Source organism: Odocoileus virginianus, chromosome X (genome assembly GCF_023699985.2).
Source record: "Odocoileus virginianus isolate 20LAN1187 ecotype Illinois chromosome X, Ovbor_1.2, whole genome shotgun sequence".
In the NCBI taxonomy this organism is placed as follows: Eukaryota; Metazoa; Chordata; class Mammalia; order Artiodactyla; family Cervidae; genus Odocoileus; species Odocoileus virginianus.
Genome location: NC_069708.1, coordinates 46,641,191 through 46,662,219, shown reverse-complemented (window position 1 = coordinate 46,662,219; position 21,029 = coordinate 46,641,191). Strand labels below are relative to the sequence as shown.

At 39.2% G+C, this 21,029-nt stretch overlaps 1 long non-coding RNA gene and 1 pseudogene across 3 annotated transcripts in view; both read left to right on the top strand.

The window, feature by feature from the left end:
* Window positions 1-21,029, top strand: part of LOC139033120 (uncharacterized) — a 42,272-nt gene that overhangs the window by 11,105 nt on the left and 10,138 nt on the right. The window lies entirely within an intron of this gene.
* On the top strand, window positions 16,248-17,574 carry LOC110145742 (V-type proton ATPase subunit G 1 pseudogene; annotated as a pseudogene).

Below are 21,029 nucleotides of genomic sequence, written 5' to 3'. Positions count from 1 at the left end.
CCAGGCAAGAATACTGGAGTGGGTTGCCATTTCCTTCCCTAGGGGTCTTCCAGACCCAGGAAATGAACCTACGTTTTTTGCATCTCCTGCATTGGCAGACGGATTCTTTACCACTGAGCCACCTGGGAAGCCTGCTAGAGGTTTATGCTGCTTAGTCACTTCAGTTGTGTCCGACTCTGTGCAACCCCATGAACTGCAGTCCTCCAGGCTCCTCCGTCCATGGGACTCTCCAGGCAAGAATACTGGAGTGGGTTGCCATTTCCTTCTCCAAATACATCATGTCAATTACATTAAGTTAAGGATTACTTAGCTTCCCTCGTAGCTCAGTGGGTAAAGAATCTGTCTGCAATGCAGAAGACTCGGGTTCGATTCCTAGGTCAGGAGGATCCCTTTGCGAAGGAAATGGCAACCCACTCCAGTATTCTTGTCTGGAGAATCCCATGGACAGAGGAGCCTGGCAGGCTACAGAACATGGAGTCACAAGAGTCAGACACGACTTAGTGACTAAAACACCAAACTGCAAAGGATTGCCAAGAGGTATCCTTATATATTTAAAAAATATATAAAAAGCACACAAGTAGACACATAGGTAGTTCTTAATATGTCCTGTTAATGTATACACAAACATGTCAAAATTCATAATGACAGAGAGAGAGAATAAGTATGAATATGAGAGATCACATTCATTTTGGTTATTCAGGAGTAAGTCGCACCTTGCTTTCTAAATCTATTTTGTTACTTCGAGAAAGATGAGCTAGGTTAATTTGGACAGTAAACTACACTTTAGAAATATGTTTCAGAAGCTTTATTACATAAATCCTACATCTTGATACTGAGTTCTTACCTCAAGGGAACACAGTGAATTTCTAACTTTAGGGTAACCCAAGATCATGGGCTCTAATCTAAAGACTTGCCTCTGGGTGATGGTGGCATATCCATATTTACCATGTAGACCTCAGAGGTCAGGATTTTTAGCCACGCCAACCAGTTTTGCTCACCAAGGCAATTCACAAGAAAGGGCCTAATAGACAAGCCATGAGACAGAGCAGTGATCTGTATGAACAGCATTGAGCTAGAACAGTGGTTCACAGAGCATCAGCATCAGAATCACCTGGAAGCTTGTTAGAACTAAAAATTTTCGAGTACCAACCTAGACCTACTGGATCAGAAACTATGGTGTAATCCAGCAATCAGTGTTTAACAAGCCCTCCACATGATTCTGATGCATGCTCACATGTGAGGACCACTCTGGTAAAAGAAAACAAATCATGAACAGGAGGGTTATAGGACAGAGGAGAGAGAAAAAACAAGGTTCCAGTGAGGGAAATGAAGTTAAATGAAGGTAGCAGAATCCTGAGTTGTACCTTTCTGATTGTCATCCCAAGAACAACACTTCTATTCAGATGTTTTTAAAAGTGCTGAACTGCATGTTTAACATATAGCAATAAATGGAATGGAATGAGAGACCAAATGTTGAATGAAGGGCAAGAACAGAGACAGGACTAAACGGTAAAGGAAAAGGATCAGATCCAAGCCAGCAGGAGCTGTCAGGAGTAAAGCAAAGCACAGCAGGGATAGAAGAGCAAAAGAGGTAAATTGGTTGCTTCTAATAGTTTAGGAGAAGTCTGATGCCCCTGACAGTACTGTAGTACTTGAGAGAACAAGCAGCTCCAAGGGTGGGAATGGGGTCAAGGAGACAGAGATATTTATAGTCCAAAATTATATGAATGTGCTCTTGTAAGAATCAAGACATTACCATAAACCAGGCCATTGATATTTCAGCAGGGAGTATGGCTTATGAAACCACTTTATTCCACATTAACAGCTCTCAGCTGTGCATTGAATTTCTAATGCAAATAGAATCAATGGATCTATAAGAAAGTGTGTGCATGCAAAGTCACTTCAGTTGTGTCCAACCCTTTGGACCCTATGAACTGTAGTCTACCAGTCTCCTCAGTCCATGGGATTCTCCAGGTAAGAATACTGGAGTGGGTTGTCATGCCCTCTTCCAGGGCATCTTCCTGACCCAGGGATTGAACCTGCATCTCCTGTGTCTCCTGCATTGCAGACAGATTCTTCAAACACTGAGCCACCGGGGAAGCCCCTACAAGAAAGTAGATACATTTAAATCTGAGTAAGATGGTTTGTGAATTAGTCTTTGTCATAACTTGAAAATACACTGCTAGGAGGCTTTATGGCTATGAGTAACACAAAGTCTGTAAGAAGAGGAAACTAACTAGGACTGGTAGAGACTCAGGAATTTAAGGTCAAGGATCTGGGGAAACCTGTTTATCTGTATAGTGTGGCTTGGCGGGAAAGGGCAAGGAGGCAGTCAGTCAGGTAGTAAGACTTGGCAGGCTCCACTGTAATGGAAGATGTAGTCCTTGCTGAGTATCTAGTCAGACACACAGACCAAGGCAGTGAGGGATTCATACAACAAATATCTGTGTTCAGCATCAAGCAAAGAGTTACCTGTCTGATCAGGCAATTATCAGGTCCATCTACATGTGCCACCTATTTTCTCCTGGGACTCACCTGATAGATGAAGATCCCTGGTTCAGATCTCCACTCCTCCACTGCATGTGTGCATGCTGAGTCGCTTCACTCATATCTGATTCTTTGTGACGTATGGAGTGTAGCCTTCCAGGTTCCTCTGTCCATGGAATTTCCCATGCAAGAATACTGGATTGAGTTGCCATACCCTCCTCCAGGGGATTGTCCCAACCCAGGGATCAAACCTGTGTCTCTTAGGTCTCCTGCATTGGCATGCAAATTCTTTACCACTAGCACCTCCTAAGAAGCCCCTTCCCTCCCACACTACTTGCTATATACTTTGGAGCATGTAACTTCATTCCACTGTGCCAATTTTCTCCCCTGTAATGTAATAACTACTTCATAGTGTTGATGAGGCTGAAATGAGATATGTTCATGTCAAATGATTGACTCAGGATCTGCTATATAAAGTGCTTGAATACATTTCAGCTATCATTAAAAGAGGAAGTACACATTATGATTTACCCCACGTTTTATGAGACTTTATGACCTTGGCCAAGTAATTTAACTAGTACTACTGTTAATAAAGCTAGTGGATGTGATGAAATTCCAGCAGAACTATTCATATCCTTAAAGGAGGATGCCATCTAGGTTTTGCATTCATTATGTCAGCAAATCTGGAAGACTCAACAGTGGCCACAGGACTCAGAAAAGGTCAATCCTCATCCCAGTTCCCAAGAAGAGTAGTACCAAAGAATGTGCTAACCACTGGACAGTTGCAATCATCTCCCATGCCAGTAAGGTCATGCTTAAAATCTTGCATGCTAGGCTTCAGTATTACATGAACCAAGAATTTCCAGATGTTCAAGCTGGGTTTAGAAAAGGAAGAGAACTAGAGATCAAATTGCCAACATTTGGTAGATTATAGAGAAAGCAAGGGAATTTCAGGAAAACATCTATCTCTGTTTCATCAGCTATGCTAAAGCCTTTGACTATGTGGATCATGACAAACTATGGAAAGCTCTTAGAGAGATGGGAATACCAGACCATCTTAACCTCTCTCCTGAGAAACATGTATATGGGTGAAGAAGTAACAGTTAGAACCCTGTATGGAACAACTGATTGGTTCAAGATGGAGAACAGAGTACCACAGGGCTGTCTGCTGTCACCCTGTTTGTTTAACTTACACGCTGACCATATCATGAGAAATGCTGGACTGGATGAGTTACAAGCTGAATCAAGATAGGTAGGAGAAACATCAACAATCTCAGATATGCAGATGATACCACTAATGGCAGAAAGCAAAGAGGAACTAAAGAGCCTCTTGATGAGGATGAAGGAGGAGAGTGAAAGAGCTGGCTTAAGACTAAATATTAAAAAAAAAAACTAAGATCATGGCATCTGACCCCATTACTTCATGACAAATAGAAGGGGAAAATGTGGAAGCAGTGACAGATTTCATCTTCTTGGGCTCCAAAATCACTGCGGATGGTGACTGAAGCCATGAAAACAGAAGACGATTACTTCTTGAAAGGAAAGTGATGACAACCCTAGACAGTGTGTTGAAAAGCAGAGACGTTACTGTGCCGACAAAGGTCTGTATAGTCAAGGCTATGATCTTCCCAGTGATCATGTACAGTTGTGAGAGCTGGACATTAAAGACGGCAGAACGCCAAAGAATTGATGCCTTCAAACTGTGGTGCTAGAGAAGACTCCTGAAAGTCCTTTGGACAGCAAGGAGATCAAACCAATCAATCTTAAGAGAGATCAACCCTGAATACTCACTGGAAGGACTGATGCTGAAGTTGAATGAACCATCAACGTGTGCTTAGTTGTTCAGTTGTGTCTGACTCTTTGCGATCCCATGGACTATAGACCCCCAGGCTTCTCTGTCCATGGGGATTCTCCAGGCAAGAATACTGGAGTGGGTTGCCATTCCCTCCTCCACAGGATCTTCCCAACCCTGGGGTTGAACACAGGTCTCCCACATTGCAGGCAGATTCTTTACCAACTCCAGTATTTTGGTCATCTGACGCAAACAGCCGACTCATTGGAAAAGTTCCTGATGCTGGGAAAGACTGAGGGCAGAAGGAGAAGAGGGTGTCAGAGGATGAGATGGCTGGATGGCATCACTGATGCAATGAATATGAATTTGGGCAACCTCTGGGAGATGGTGAGGGAGTGCCTGGTGTGCTGCAGTCCATGGGGTCACAAAGAGTTGAACGTGACTGGGCAACTGAACAACAACAACCACATGCATTAATTTCCTCATAAATAAAATGGGGTTAAGAATAATACTTCCATTATAGGTTCCTTTCAGAATGAGATTAATTAATGCATAGAAAATGCTTAGTGCACTACCTGACACATAGTAATACTCATTAACTGTTAACTACAATTATTACTTCTCAAAGTTATGTGTAATTTCCTGAACAAATTCTTAGAATAGTATAATTTTCCAAAACTGAACCAGGAAGAAATAGAAGATCTTCACGGAGCCATCACAAGCAAGTAAATGGAAACAGTAGTCAGAAATCTTCCAGCAAACAGAAGCCCAGGACCAGATGGCTTCACAGTGGAATTCTACCAAAAATTTAGAGAAGAGCTAATACCTATCTTACTCAAACTCTTCCAGAGAATTGCAGAAGAAGGTAAACTTCCAAACTCATTCTATGAGGCCACCATCACCCTAATTCCAAAACCAGACAAAGAGGCCACAAAAAAAGAAAACTACAGGCCAATATCACTGATGAACATAGATGCAAAAATCCTTAACAAAATTCTAGCAAACAGAATCCAACAACATATTAAAAAGTTCATACATCATGACTAAGTGGGCTTTATCCCAGGAATGCAAGGATTCTTTAATATCCACGAATCAATCAATGTAATACACCACATTAACAAATTGAAAGATAAAAACCATATGATTATCTCAATAGATGCAGAAAAAGCCTTTGACAAAATTCAACATCCATTTATGATTAAAACTCTCCAGAAAGCAGGAATAGAAGGAACATACCTCAACATAATAAAAGCTATATATGACAAACCCACAGCAAGCATTACCCTCAATGGTGAAAAATTGAAAGCATTTCCCCTAGAATCAGGAACAAGACAAGGGTGCCCACTCTCACCACTACTATTCAACATAGTTTTGGAAGTGTTGGCCACAGCAATCAGAGCAGAAAAAGAAGTAAAAGGAATCCAGATAGGAAAAGAAGAAGTGAATCTCTTGCTGTTTGCAGATGACATGATCCTCTACATAGAAGACCCTATGGACTGTACCAGAAAATTACCATAGCTAATCAACGAAAATAGTAAAGTTGCAGGATATAAAATTAACACACAGAAATCCCTTGCATCCCTATACACTAACAATGAGAAAACGGAAAGAGAAATTAAGGAAACAATACCATTCACCATTGCAACAAAAAGAATAAAATACTTAGGAGTATGTCTACCTAAAGAAACAAAAGGCCTATACATAGAAAACTATAAAACACTGATGAAAGAAATCAAAGAGGACACAAACAGATGGAGAAATATACTATGTTCATGGATTGGAAGACTCAATATTGTGAAAATGACTATACTACCCAAAGCAGTCTATAGATTCAATGCAACCCCTATCAAGCTACCAACAGTATTTATCACAGAACTAGAACAAATAATTTCACAATTTGTATGGAAATAAAAAAAACCTCAAATAGCCAAAGCAATCTTGAGAAAGAAGAATGGAACTGGAGGAATCAACCTGCCTGACCTCAGGCTGTACTACAAAGCCACAGTCCTCAAGACAGTATGGTACTGGCACAAAGACAGAAATATAGATCAATGGAACAGAATAGAAAGCCCAGAGATAAATCCACAAACCTATGGACACCTTATCGTCGACAAAGGAGGCAAGAATATACAATGGAAAAAAGACAACCTCTTTAACAAGTGGTGCTGGGAAAACTGGTCAACCACTTGAAGCTAGAACACTTTCTAACACCATACACATAAATATGCTCAAAATGGATTAAAGATCTAAATGTAAGACCAGAAACTATAAAACTCCTTGTTGAGAACATAGGCAAAACACTCTCCGACATAAATCACAGCAGGATCCTCTATGACCCACCTCCCAGAATATTGGAAATAAAAGCAAAACTAAACAAATGGGACCTAATGAAACTTAAAAGCTTTTGTACAACAAAGGAAACTATAAGCAAGGTGAAATGACAGCCTTTAGATTGGGAGAAAATAATAGCAAACGAAGCAACAGACAAAGGATTCATCTCAAAAATATACAAGCAACTCCTGCAGCTCAATTCCAGAAAAATAAATGGCCCAATCAAAAACTGGGCCAAAGAACTGAATAGACATTTCTCCAAAGAAGACATACAGATGGCTAACAAACACATGAAAAGATGCCCAACATCACTGATTATCAGAGAAATGCAAATCAAAACTACAATGAGGTACCATTACACACCAGTCAGGATGGCTGCTATCCAAAAGTCTACAAGCAATAAATGCTGGAGAGGGTGTGCAGAAAATGGAACCCTCTTACACTGTGGTGGGAATGCAAACTAGTACAGCCGCTATGGTGAACAGTGTGGAGATTTCTTAAAAAACTGGAAATAGAACTGCCATATGACCCAGCAATCCCACTTCTGCACATACACACCGAGGAAACCAGATCTGAAAGAGACACGTGTAGCCCAATGTTCATCGGAGCACTGTTTATAATTGCCAGGACATGGAAGCAACCTAGATGCCCATCAGCAGACGAATGGATAAGGAAGCTGTTGTACATATATGCCATGGAATATTACTCAGCCATTAAAAAGAATTCATTTGAATCAGTTCTAATGAGATGGATGAAACTGGAGCCAATTATACAGAGTGAAGTCAGCCAGAAAGATAAAGACCAATACAGTACACTAGTGCATATATATGGAATTTAAAAAGATGGTAACGAGAACCCTATATGCAAAACAGAAAAAGAGACACAGATGTACAGAACAGACTTTTGGACTCTGTGGAAGAAGGTGAGGGTGGGATGTTTCGAAAGAACAGCATCGAAACATGTATATTATCAAGGGTGAAACAGATTACCAGCCCAGGTTGGATGCATGAGACAAGTGCTCAGGGCTGGTGCACTGGGAAGACCCAGAGGGATCGGGTGGAGAGGGAGGTGGGAGGGGGGATCGGGATGGGGAATACATGTAAATCCATGACTGATTCATGTCAATGTATAGCAAAAACCACTACAATATTGTAAAGTAATTGGCCTCCAACTAATAAAAATAAATGGAAAAAAAAAAAAAGAAAGGTATCTTGACTGTCAATGTGATTTCACCAAAAAGCCAATTAGATGATATATATTTACAGGGAGTTTTGTATATATTAATGTATATGGAAACCTGAAATAATAACTGTTAATGGGCTGAATTGTATACTCCCAAAATTCATACAGTGAAGTCTTTTGTTTTAAATTGAAATATAGTTGATTTACAATATTATATTAATTTCTGGTATACAGCAGAGTGATTTGGTTATATACATACATTTATATTCTTTTTCATATTATATTCCATTATGGTTTATTATAAGATACTGAATATGGTTCCCTGTGCTATACAGTAAAACCTTGTTGTTTATCTATTTTATGCATAGTTGTTTATATCTGGTAATCCCAAACTCCTAATTTATCCCTCCCCTACTCTCTTTCTCCTTTGTTTGTTTTCTATGTCTGTGAATCTGTTTCTGTTTCATAAATAAGTTCATTTTTGTGTCATCATATATTGAAGTCTTAATCCCTGGTATCTCAGACTATAAAGATATTTGAAGATATTTGTATTTGAAGATAAGGTCTTCAAAGGGATAGGTAAGATGAAGTGAAGTCATTAGGATGGGTCCTAGTGCAATATGATCCATGCTCTTATAAGAAGAGATTATTAGGACAGAGACACACACAAAGGGAAGACCATGTGAAGACACAGAGAGAAGATGGCTATATTCCAGCTAGGCAGAGAGACCTGAGAAGAAACCAACCCTATGGTTGCTTTGATCTCACCTATCTAGTGTCCAGATTTGTGAGAAAATAAATTTCCTTTTAAACCACCAGTTAGTGGCACTTTGTTAAAGCAGCCCTAGGAACAACTAAAATAGCTGGCAAACTAATATAGTAACTAAAAGATTGGTTTGGTTTGGTAAGTATGGAATTTTTAAAAAAAAGAAATCTCATGGTCCTGTGAGAATATTTATATATACTATATTAGAATTTCTTTTCCTCTACAGAAAATACACAATAGTAACCCAATGTTTTTCTCTTATATCTTTCCTTTACACAAATTTGAACACACACTGACATGCCTTATGCTTTTTCTAATAAGGTTTCATGGTTCTTTTTTTCTCTTTTTAAGCAACATAATCCCTCAGTTCCTGGATGGAATCACAGTAGAAGTAACAGTTAATTTCCCGTCACAGATCTTACGTTCTCTAAAGCAGCTTCTAACTTCTGGGTAACTAGGGGCTATCATCTGCTTCTCCTGCCTTACTAACTTATTCGCACTGTACAGGAACCAGGAAATGTATCTTAGAATACTATGAATGATAAATGGAATTAGTGGATCCACAAAGAGAAAAGTTAGTTTTCTTATGAAATCTTATTTTTCTTTAGGTTTAATTTCAGAAATAGAATTGACTTAATTTTATCATAGGAAAGGGCCTTGTATAGTAGTGTTTTCAAAGAAGACAATTGTTTTATGATGTGATTTGTTTTCCAGAAAAATTACAAGGAATGAATAGAAATAGTTATAGGTTTCCTCAAAGGAAAATAATAAGTTACAATCTTCTAAAGTTAGTGTATTTCCAGCAAGATATACCCAACTCTGGAAATGCATGTAGATAGCTACTTTGACAAAATAACAAAACCCATTAGCTAATTTCTCAGTAGAATAATATTTCTAGCCATAGAAGTATGACAGAAAGTGAAGAGGAACTAAAAAGCCTCTTGATGAAAGTGAAAGAGGAGAGTGAAAAAGTTGGCTTAAAGCTCAACATTCAGAAAACCAAGATCATGGCATCTGGTCCCATCACTTCATGGGAAATAGATGGGGAAACAGTGTCAGACTTTATTTTTGGGGGTTCCAAAATCACTGCAGATGGTGACTGCAGCCATGAAATTAAAAGATGCTTACTCCTTGGAAGGAAAGTTATGACTAACCTAGACAGCATATTAAAAAGCAGAGACATTACTTTGCCGACAAAGGTCCGTCTAGTCAAGGCTATGGTTTTTCCAGTGGTCCTGTATGGATGTGAGAGTTGGACTGTGAAGAAAGCTGAGTGCCGAAAAATTGATGCTTTTGAACTGTGGTGTTGGAGAAGATTCTTGAGAATCCCTTGGACTGCAAGGAGATCCAACCGGTCCATCCTAGAGGAGATCAGTTCTGGATGTTCACTGGAAGGTCTGATGCTTAAGCTGAAACTCCAGTACTTTGGCCACCTGATGCAAAGAACTGAGTCATTTGAAAAGACCCTGATGCTAGGAAAGATTGAGGGCAGGAGGAGAAGGGGATGACAGAGGATGAGATGGTTGGATGGCATGACTGACTCGATGGACATGAGTTTGGGTGGACTCCAGGAGTTTGTGATGGACAGGGAGGTCTGGCGTCCTGCGATTCATGGGGTTGTGAAGAGTCAGACACGACTGAGAGACTGAACTGAACTGAACTGAACTGACTGAGCAGAATATTCATAGTCCATCAAATTTAGTTTGGGAGTACATCCCTGGGATCCCATAAGGACACAAATTAATTCTCAAGAGTAATCTGTTTCACAATGAACTTCAAATTATGTATTTCCTAACATATAGTTATTTTTTTTTTTAATGGAGACACAGAAACAAATATTTTCTAATGAAACAGTGCACAGTGACTCAACTTCAGATTTCCTCTTTTCAGGATAAGAATTATGGGAAACATGGAAATTTTTATCCCTGGAATTATTGATCAAATGAAAAATTAAGCATTAAGTGACTTCAGGTAAGGTGAATTCACTAGGAAGAGCTGAGTATAAAGTGCCAGAGAACTAGCTGAAATGTGAAAACAAAATCAGCAGAATTCATGAGTGTGTTGTTTTTATTGGCTGGTGTTATTGTGTTAAGGACCACATTCAATCAACCAAGTCAACTGTTGATTTTGTTTCCATCATGATGTCTGTATGTGCTTCCTGATTGACTTAGGACCAGCTCAGAGGAAAACTGCTCTACTCTTAGTCTTATATGGCTCAGTTTTCCTTTCTAATGATGGAAAACAGATGGAGTCATTATACTTTTGCAAAATCTCCCTATTCCCCATTTTCCCACTAGGCCTTCCTGCTAAAACTGGCAAGAAGAGAGAAGCAAATTTAAGATAGCCATTCTTAGATTTAATCAACCCCAAAGCCTTTTATTTCCATTCCACTTTAGCTGAATGTTCCCATGGTCACACCCTAGTTTGTACAGAATTTAACACTCAAACCATCTACTTCAGAATCACTTATAGAGAAATTGTTTAAAATGTAGATTCCTCATGCACCCCACCCCAATGATTCTGATTCAGTAGGTCTAAAGTGGAACCTATGATATTCAATTTGATAAAGCCCTCTGTGATTCTTTTTTTTTTTTTGATGAATACCTATATCTATGTATGTATGTATGTATATGTATATATTTGGCTGTGCAGGGTCTCAGTTGTGGCACTCAGGATCTTCAGTTTTTGTTGCAGCATGTGAACTCTTAATTGGGGCATGTGGGATCCAGTTCCCCAATCAGGGATTGAACCTGGGCCCCTTGCAGTAGAAGCATGGAGTCTTAGCCACTGGATTACCAAGGAAGTCCCTCCTCTGTGATTCCCATGCAAGTGAATTGCTGACCATACTTTGAGGAACACAGCTATGAACAGCTGTGTATCATAGTGTGGGATCGTTGAGAGAACTCTCATTTAAAGTACTCTGTTTTCCTTGTAAAATAGGTGAGTTTGTCTTCTTTCTTGACTCTCATCCCATTAGTTCAGTTCAGTTCAGTCCCTCAGTTGTGTCCGATTCTTTGCAACCCCATGGACTGCAGCACGCCAGGCTTGCTTCCCTGTCAATCACCAACTCCCAGAGCTTACTCAAACTCATGTCCATCAAGTCAGTGATGCCATCCAACCATCTCATCCTCTGTCATCCCCTTCTCCCGCCTTCAATCTTTCCCAGCATCAGGGTCTTTTCCAATGAGTCAGTTCTTCACATCAGTTGACCAAAGTATTGGAGCTTCAGCTTCAGCATCAGTCTTTCCAATGAATATTCAGGACTGATTTCCTTTAGGATGAACTGGTTGGATCTCCTTGCAATCCAAGGGACTCTCAGGAGTCTTCTCCAGCTCATCCCACTGGCACACTTCTATACACCCATCAGTATCCAAGCCAAAGTAAAGCCCTTTGTAAATTCTCCCTACCCTGTTGATCAATCTTGAGTCACTAGGGTATCCCATGCATGTCTTGAATGTGGTACTTATAATACATGGTAACAACTGCTTCTGTCTCCTTAAATCTTGGTGTTTCTTAGGGTTTTGTTGTTTTTCTTCCTCTTTCCTTACTCTTTACACCTTCCCTGGGCAGTACTTGCATCCACATTCGTGGATGCAGCTCTAGCCCATTAATTGGATGATTTTCAAATCAGTAACTGTAGCTTACATATCTCTCTGAATCTCCAGATCCATACTTCCATTGGTCTACTGGGCATCTTTATGTGATTGTTTATTGGTAGCCCATATCTCAGTGTCAAAAACTGAATTTATTTTTTTTCTGTGTCCCCAACGTCTTTCCCAAACTGGCTCCTCCTTCTGTTATTCTGAAAGGCACCAACATGTACCTCAGTCTTTGAAAGCAGAAATTAAGCAATCATTCTCATTCCTTCCTCCCTCCTCACTTCATTCAATGTTGTCAGACCTTCTTCTGAGATATTTCTCAAATTTCTATTCTCTGTTCCCCCACTGCAACTACATTGGATAAAATCCAGTTTATTATAGTATTTGGTAGTTTTGGTAGAGCCAAGAGTAAACAAAGATATTACTTGGAAAAAAGTAAATAAGTATACATTATTTTTTCAGAAAAAAAGTCTTCCATTCCATTCCTAAAGATGTTGAAAAGATAATTAGAAAGAGGGAAGTATAGAGTAATATGTTGGCCAAATCCTTGTCTTTAACAGTACAGAGTAAATAAATAATGTCTAAGATTAATAAGCTAGGGCTTCCCCAGTGGCTCAGCAGTAAAAAAAATCCACCTGTAGTGCAGGAGACATGAGTTTGATCCCTGGATTGGGAAGATCCCCTGGAGGAAGGCATGGCAGCCCACTTCAGTATTCTTGCCTAGAGAATTCCATGGAGTTCTGGTGGGCTACAGTCCATGGGGTCACACAACCAAAGTGACTGAGCATTCACACATGCAAGATCAGTAAATTAAAAAATGGCAGAGCAATAGACTTAAAATACCGCAAGGATACAATGAGCCAAACCCAGAATGTGGGAAATTCCTTGGCACAAATGACCTGGATTATTTTTTTAAATGAGTATTAATAATTAGTATTAATAATCCAAGAGTCCCTTGGACAGCAAAGAGATCAAACCAGTCAATCCTAAAGGAAATCAACCCTGAATACTCATTGGGAGGACTGATGCTGAAGCTGAAGCTCCAATTTTTTGGCCAATTGATGCGAAGAGCCAACTCATTGGAAAAGACCCTGATGCTGGGAAAGACTGAAGACAGAAGGAGAAGAGAGCAACAGAGGATGAGATGGTTGGATGGCGTTACCGATTCAATGGGCATGAACCTGAGCAAAGTCTGAGAGATGGTGAGGGACAAAGATCCCTGGCATGCCGCAGTCCATGGGATCTCAAATGTCAGACATGACTTAGTGACTGAACAACAACATGGGAAAATCCATAAGGGATCTATTATAGATTTTAGAGATTTAAGAAACATGTCTGCATAGTGCAATATGCTGATTTTGTTTAGATATTAATTTAAATAGAAGTTATTTGGGGGACAGTTGGGGAAATTTGAACTGAATGTTATTAAGTAATTATGATAAAGTTATTGAAATTATGTTTTTAAAAATTCTCCTCAATCTTGTGGAAATATATACCAAAGTATTTATGAGTAAAAAGATATGATGTCAAAGATTTGCTTTAAAATACCCCTGGTCAAACAATATACAAAAATTAACTCTAAATGGATCATAGACTTAAATATGAAAACCTAAAACTATAAAAATGCAAGAAGAAAACATAGGAAATATATTTTAAATCTTGATTTTGCCAAATATTTCTTAGCTATAATACTCAAACACAGTACAGAAAACAACAAACTGATAATTGGACTTCATCAACATTAAAAATTTATGCTACCTCTATGATACTGTTAGGAGGCTAAAAGGACAAACCAAGGACTAGGAGAAAATCTTTGCAAAACATATATTTGATAAATGATTATATATAGAATAGGTCTTCCCTGGTGGTTCAGTTGTTAAAAGTCTGCCTGCAGTGTGGGAGACCCAGGTTCAATCCCTGGGTTGGAAAGATACCCTGGAGAAGGAAATGGAAATCCACTTCAGTATTCTTGCCTGGAAAATTCCATGGACAGAAGAGCCTGGTGGGCTACAGTCCAGGAGGTCATAAAGAGTCGGACATGACTGAGTGACTAACACATTCAATTTCACTTTTGTATGTAGATTATATAAAGAACCCCTAAAATTCAATAATAAGTAAACAAACTGATAATAAAATGGGTATGAGAAAAGAGCATAGCAGGTCTTGTTGCTCACATGTCACACATCTCCAAAAGAACTTGGAGTCATTACTGAGTTTTGGACATCCTCTGAATGGTTTCTTATGTTAACGATTGAAAATTTTATTGTGTATTGCTGGAACAATGGATCATGTTATACTATCTTGTCCAGATTGCTTTGCACTAACATCAAGTTGATCATCCACATGTGACTTCATTGTTGAGGTCCTGAGTTCTGGTTGCCATAGTTGGTTGCATAGCAGTATATGTCCACATGCCCAGCTCTCAATAAAAGCCTTGAACTTTGAGTCTTTAATGGGCTTCCCTGCACAGAGAGTTTTCACAGATGACCCTGTAGTTCACAGCCAGAGAAAAAGTATGTCCCATGGGACTCCAGATGGAAAAGAACTTAGAAAGTCTGTACCTAGTCACTCTGGACTCCACCCAGTAGATAATCTTGTTCCTGTTGCTCATACTCTATAAACTCTTTCTGTGACAGATGTTAACCATGTGTAAAACCTATTGCTGAGTCCTGTGAGTTCTAGTAAATTAGCAAATGTGGGGGTGCACTCAAGACATTTGAGATGATAGGAAAATAATTTGAACAGAAACTTCACCAAAGAAGATATAAGAGTGGCTAGTAAGTACATTCAGAATTGCATAATGATATTAGTGATCTGGGAAATGCAAAGTAAACCACAATGAGATATTGTTTTGTACCTTTTGGAATGGTTAAAACTAAATAGCAAGTGCAGGAGGGAATTGAAACTTTCATACACTGAATGTGTAAATATGAAATGGTACAGCCATTTTGGGGAAACAGTTTGGCAGTTTCTTGGAAGTTCTACATATGCCTACCACACAATTCAGCCATCCCACTCCTATATATATGTATTTACCCAAGGGAAAATAAAGCATGTGTACATACAAAGACTTATACATGAATGTTCATTACAGCTTTATTTGTAATATATCAAAACTGGAAATAATTCAAATGTCCTTCAAGAAGTGAATGGATAAACTAATAGTTGTATATTCATCTGTTCAATAGATAGCTATTCAAAGCAACCAAAATAAAAGAACTATGGATCCACACAATATGGATAAATCTCAAAATAATTATACTTCATGGAAGAAGTCAGATAAAAAGAGTACATACCATATGATTCCATTTATTTAGAACTTTAGAAAATGTCAACTATAGTGTCAAAAACTGATTACTGGTTTCCAGTTTGGGGAAGGGGTATGGGAAGAGGCAGGTTTCCCAGGTGGCTCAGTGGTAAAGAATCTGCTTCCAGTGCAAGAGATACTGGAGACAGGGGTTCTTCCCTGGGTCAGGAAGATCCCCTGGAGGGAGAAATGATAACCTACTCCAGAATTCTTGCCTGGACTATCCCATGGACAGAGAGGCCTGGCAAGCTATATATAGTCCATGGGTTTGCAAAGAGTTTGATGTGACTGAGCATGCACGCGCACGTGCGTGCACACACACTCGCACGCAGAGAGATGCAGAGGATATGAGAAAACATTTTTGGGTAAGGGATGTGTTCATTACATTGACTGTGGGATGATTTCATAGGTGTATATATATTTTGAAACTTGGCAAATTGTACACTTTGAAATATGTGCAATTCATTGTATGCCAATTGTGTAAAAAATATAAAATTAACAAATGCCATTTAGGAAAATGGTGGCCCAGCACTACAAATTCTACCTTATCGCCTTGTGTTCCTAGCAATCTAACTTGTTTCCTTTGCAAACAACAGAGCAAAGGTGCAGAGTTTCCAGGCATTGACCAAGGAACAGAGGAACTGTATATTGCAGCTGAAAGTTACACTTGACCCCTGCCCCACCGACTGGTTAGCTAAGGAGATAAAACCTGAAATTATAAGAAACTCTACAGAGGAGGGGGAGATTCGGCTGAGCAGGCCGTCGTCTGCCGCCTCGGAGTCGCCTCCGCCGGCGCCGGCGCCATAGCCATGGCCAGTCAGTCGCAGGGCATCCAGCAGCTGCTCCAGGCGGAGAAATGGGCCGCCGAGAAGGTGTCCGAGGCCCGCAAGCGAAAGAACCGGAGGTTGAAGCAGGCCAAGGAAGAAGCCCTGAAATTGAACAGTGCCGCCTGCAGAGGGAGAAGGAGTTCAAGGCCAAGGAAGCTGCGGCTCTGGGATCCCATGGCAGCTGCAGCACTGAAGTAGAGAAGGACACCCAGGAGAAGATGACCATCCTTCAGACCTACTTCCGGCAGAATAGGGATGAAGTCTTGGATAACCTCTTGGCCTTTGTCTGCGACATCCGGCCAGAAATCCATGAGAACTACCGCATAAATAGATAGAGGGAGAAGAAAAGTGCCTGTTCCGTGGATTGCCGTTTTGAATGCCTTCATGGAACGTGAGGTTTCCTTTAGCAAGGCTTGAGTTATATCTTATGAAAAGGCATTAAATTATTTCTGTACATTATATAGTAGGTCCCTTCACTTTTTGCAGAATCGAAAACGTAGATTCTTTGTACAGGCTTAGAGCTTATACAAAGATTGTATCTTTTTACCTCATATTTCTTAGAAATTTAGTGGATGTATGTTGTGTGTTTTCTATGCCTTTTCACTCAAGCAGCATATTATCAACACTGACTTTTTCTTTCTTAGATAGTTTTTAAAAACCCAATTTTCTTAAGAAAGAAAGGGATTAAAATGTTTTTTTCCCTAAATCTTTCTTGAAGGTCAGGGGCTTTATCTATGAAAAAGTAGTAAATAGTTATTTGTGACCCACATGAAACAGCAGCCAGCCTTAAAATAGTCCTTTCCAGCCAAGGATTAGAATAATGGGTCCTAGTGTTGGGCTGCTCTTTGTTTCTCTTATTCAAACTTACTAGATGGTAGAGTTCACTAACTTGTTACATGTTACTACTTGGTGTACTGATATTGTACTGATAATCACTGAAAACTAAAGACTATTGTGTTCCCTCAAAAAAAAAAAAAGGAAAGAAACTCTACAGAAAAAGCAGAAAGAAAAGTCCTGGATGAAGCAACTTTGGCAAAATGTTCATAATTTGTGTAGCTGAATAATGGGTATATGGGACTTGTTAAAACAAAATGTGTCATTAATTTTGAGTTAACAGAAGAACTGTTATGAGTTAACAGAACTAAAACCCAAAACATTCAGAATTGGTTGCCTATTGGTAATGGAACCATGGGGAAAGGGGGCAGTCATTTTTTACTAGTTAAATTTGTTCATGGTTTGTATATTGCTTTGTTAAAAATAAAAGCAATTTTGCAAAAACTCAACATCAGATCTGTGTAAAAAAAAATTTTTTTTCTTCTTCCCTTATGTGAAGTCACTAAGTTGTTTAACTCAGTTAATGATTCATGCAGTAAATTTAGCCATTTTGATAATTACTTGATTTTTGAAAGCTGAAGTTTTTTTAAAAGTTCTGATTTATTCTTATTTGTACAGTTTTGGTGGAAGAAAAGGGATCTAAACTTGGAGGCTATAAATACTCAGGTATTTGAATGCTGTTAGGTTTTATTTGGGCTTCCGTGGTGGCTCAGAGGTTAAAGCATCTGCCTGCAATGCAGGAGACTTGGGTTTGATCCCTGGATTGGAAAGATCCCCTGGAGAAGGAAATGGCAGCCCACTCTAGTATTCTTGCCTGGAGAATATACAATTTTGGCAAGGCTTTATGAGATGAGAAGAATTGTTGACATGTTGCTTTTATATATATGTAATTCTTGTACTTCCCAGTTAAGAGGTATTTTAATTATATTCTATATGACTATTACCCTTCTTTGAATGATGAGAAGAAAAATTTCAGGAATGGGGAGAATTCCAGAAAGGAAAAAGAATACTTCATGTTTCTTCCTCTCATCACTTGACTTTGGGGGAATCTTTGACCACTATAAAGGAGAATTTTGAAAGATATGTATTTTTTACATATTTTATAATATGTTTTAAAAATCTATAAATTTGAGAAATTTGGGGTTATGAGAATTCAGAAAAAGGGTTCTGAATTCATAGTGAATTTAAAACAATTGCTCCTAATGGTACCCTAATTGACTAAAGGAATTAGTTATTGATAAACCTAAGAAAGTAAGAACACAGGAAATGCCTTATTCGGTCTGTCAGGAGAGTGTATTCTCCTCTGTTCTGTCTCTTCACAACAAAGATTTGGAGTGACGGACATTAAAGCCCTTGGCGCATCACAGCTCTCGGGTCTTGGACAGACTGTATTATGGCTCTTAGACAAATCAGTGTTGCAGCTCTATTTTATTTAGAAAATAGCAGGAGAATCCATCCTCCAAGCGTGAGGGCATGGGGACCCAAAGACAAGAACCAGCACGTGAGGAGGAGGAGCCCTTTGGCTCCTGTTTTTATGTTTTTTCCTCCCCCTGGGCCTCCCCTATGTAAATTGGGCTAGCCAGGAGCTCTGTTTGTTCTACCTGAGGTCCTCACTCAGGTCCTTGGACCTTTCTTTAACCTTCCTTTGTTCTATTTTCCTGGGCTTTTCCCTTCCTTGTCTTTTAGCCACTGCCATTCTGGATTCCTGTTTCCTATTGTAACTACCTAACAGGTCAAATCAGTGACTCTCCAAGATATCAAAGGATATTTTGGTGGAATTATGTTGCACTTTCATTACAAAGCAATAACCTCAAAATATTTTTTAAAACACCCCGCATATCCTAAAATGTCCTTTCATATATTATTAGGGATCTACAATCAGTGAACTTCCTAAACCTTCCTTTCACCTATTTATACTAGAGTCTGTGCAACAGTTAAGGGTACAAACTGCAATCAAACAAACCTAGGTTGGAATCTTAGATCTTGAACAAGTAATTTTCTCTGAGCCTCATTCTCATCATCTGTAAAATGGGGGTAACTAAAGCACCTACTTAACAAGTTTATTGAGAGTATGCGATGAGAAAATTCATGTAAATCATTGAGCTTAGGGCCTGACAATCAACACATATTAAGTCCTTGTTACTTTGTATTTTCAGCCTGCACATTTTCTTGATGTTAGTAATCAGGTTCATCTATTTATTAAAAGAGAAATCAGGACTTCCCTGGAGGTCCAGTGGTTAAGACTTTGTGCTGCCAATGCAAGGGGTGCAGGTTTGATACCTGATCAGGAAACTAAGATCCCACATGCTGTGTGGTGCAACCAAAAGATTAAAAAAAGAGAGAGAAATTCTTTTTCACAATAAAGGCTGGGCTTTGTAAAGGTGAAATAGCCAGTCATCTACACGGTTTGATTTTAAGAGTATCAGGAAAATTCCAACCTCTTCATTTCCGCTCCCTGCACATAAATACAGCATACTCTGTCAAGAAAGCTCCATTCCTTATTGACTGTGATGAAAATTCAGATGTCACCAGGATGTACTTTCAAACCATAGATTGAAGACAGGTGAAATTTTAAAAATTAAAAAACAAAACAAAAACAGATATCCAAAAAAGGAACGATTAAATGAAGAATCTAAGGGTTTTGATTTTCTGGGGAGAGACAAGGACAGGCACTGAATGGAGGAGATTGGGGTGAGAGGTGTTAGGAACTACTAGAGAAATGAAACTCTCCTGAACATTATGGTTAGGGAAACTATTTAGTGGAGTGCATTTTTCCCCAAGATAAGAATCACCTGGCTCACTTGTTAGACAAAGGGACTCACTGGCCCTAGCCCTGGAATTTGGTAAATGTAGGGTGGGGTTATGGAATCTGAAGGGTTAATGAATACTCAGGGGATTGTTCAGACCTGACAAGTTTGAGAAAAGCTGGAGAGCTTAGGAGCCCAGGCTTTGAAATCAGACAACACTTGGGCTCCTCTCCTTAAGGATGAATGATCATGAAGTTAGTTATCCACCTTCAACCTTAGTTTCTATCTCCATAAAATGTTTGGGGATTAAATTAATTAATGTGTACAAGACATTTATCTCACAGCAGACACTGAAAAAAATAATTCGCATTTTTATTTTCAAGTGTCTTTCATTTCAGTTCACTTATTCTTATATATGAATCCTTAGAGTCTCCTGGGCAAAGTGCCAAAGTGGTCAACGATTTTCTAGAACTTTTTGTTTGCTTTCTAACATGTCCTTATCTTTGAAGCCAGAGTTGGAGAAATTAGCATTGTTATTGTGATCAGCTGTTGTGGGTCACCTTTTATATCTTTATGCCTTATCATGTAAATTAGGCATTCAGAATGTCTGAGAATTTCTATTCAAACCCTTTTCCATAGACTCTGATGTCACCTGTCCCTGGAAAGTTGATTTGCCTCAGAGTTTCAAGGTTTTCAGACTTTAGCCTTCTCTGTGAGTTCCAACTTGAAAAAACCCAATAAAACTCGACTTTGAGTTACAGTTTAAGCAAGGCTTTGAAAGCTCTTTAAACATTGACTTCCAGTTTAGATGGGGCAGTGTCAGAGAAACAGAAATGAACAGAGGAAGACAATGCAGGGAAAACGTTAAACACATATCAACAGTAAAAAGGGAAAGACCATGAAAAAAGAGACAGGAAGGCAGGCTGACAGTGCCAGATAGAGGAAGAGGAAGGGGAAGGTTGAGGAGACCCAGAGAGAAACAAAGATAGAGAAAGCAGCATAGACAGAGCTAGAGGTGGGGACAGAGACAGACAAGCAGAAAGAGAAAGAGATCAAGACATGGGCTGGGATGAAAGCTCTATTATTAATAAAAGTAGCTTTCTATGGAAATTTCCCTAGAAGTTGAAAAAGGAAAAATCCATATAGCACAATTTTAA